Below are 1040 nucleotides of genomic sequence, written 5' to 3'. Positions count from 1 at the left end.
TCAGATGGAATAGTCAACTTTCACTAGAGCAGCTAAATCCTACCCAGCCCTGGGTTAATCAATAACTTCTGACATTATTTAAGTTCTAGTCATTTCAAGGTGGGGCGCATTCATCATTACATTGTGGTTTTATTATCTCTGCTATCTAATATCACATCCTGTTGGGTCACGGAGCTGGCTGGTTTCTCCAGGGAAAATCAGGATTTCACAATATAAGCCTCGAGACTATACATACTTGTTTATCTAATTGTTATTATGATTCAAAACATATAGCTGTGGTAGTGTCCAACACGAGCTTTCCAGATATTTTAGAAGGAAAGATGCCTCATCTGAAGAGTTTATGTTGGATCTTATAGGATTTAGTGGTATTTAATCTGTCATTGAGAACCCTCAGCTCCTACAAAATATTTTGAACTGAATCTCACTGCTTTAATTGGGTTTACTTGGCAAGGTTTTGGTAACGGGAGGTGGCAGGGTGGCCTCTGTGAGCAGAGACCAGGGGTTGCCCCCATGCCAGACAGTGCCAGTGCCAGCTGACTCCAAAACGAATCCACCGCTGGACAAAGCTGAGCCCCATCAGTGACAGTGGTGGTGCTTCTCTGATAACAAATTTAAGAAAGGGTAAAAAATACTGCACAGCAGCTGTGAGACAAGAATGAGAAAAATGTGAGAGCAACAGCCCTGCAGGCACCAAGGTCAGTGAAGAAGGAGAGGGAGGAGGTGCCACAGGCGCTAGAGCAGAGATTCCCCTGCAGCCTGTGGAGCAGACCATGGTGAGGCAGGCTGTGCCCTGGAGCTCATGGAGGTCCATGGTGGAGCAGATATCCACCTGCAGCCCATGGAGGTCCATGGTGGAGCAGATATCAACCTGCAGCCTGTGGAACAGACCATGGTGAGGCAGGCTGTTCCCTGCAGCCCATGGAGGTCCACGGTGGAGCAGATCCCCACCCACAGCCTGAGGAGGATCCCACACCGGAGCAGGGCGATGTGCCCTAAGGGAAGCTGCAGCCCGTGCAGAGCAGTTGTAGGAGTAGGCTCCT

This window comes from Opisthocomus hoazin, chromosome 3 (assembly GCF_030867145.1).
Source record: "Opisthocomus hoazin isolate bOpiHoa1 chromosome 3, bOpiHoa1.hap1, whole genome shotgun sequence".
NCBI classification, from domain to species: Eukaryota; Metazoa; Chordata; class Aves; order Opisthocomiformes; family Opisthocomidae; genus Opisthocomus; species Opisthocomus hoazin.
The sequence above is the reverse complement of the archived record's forward strand: the minus strand, read 5'-3'. Positions refer to the sequence as shown.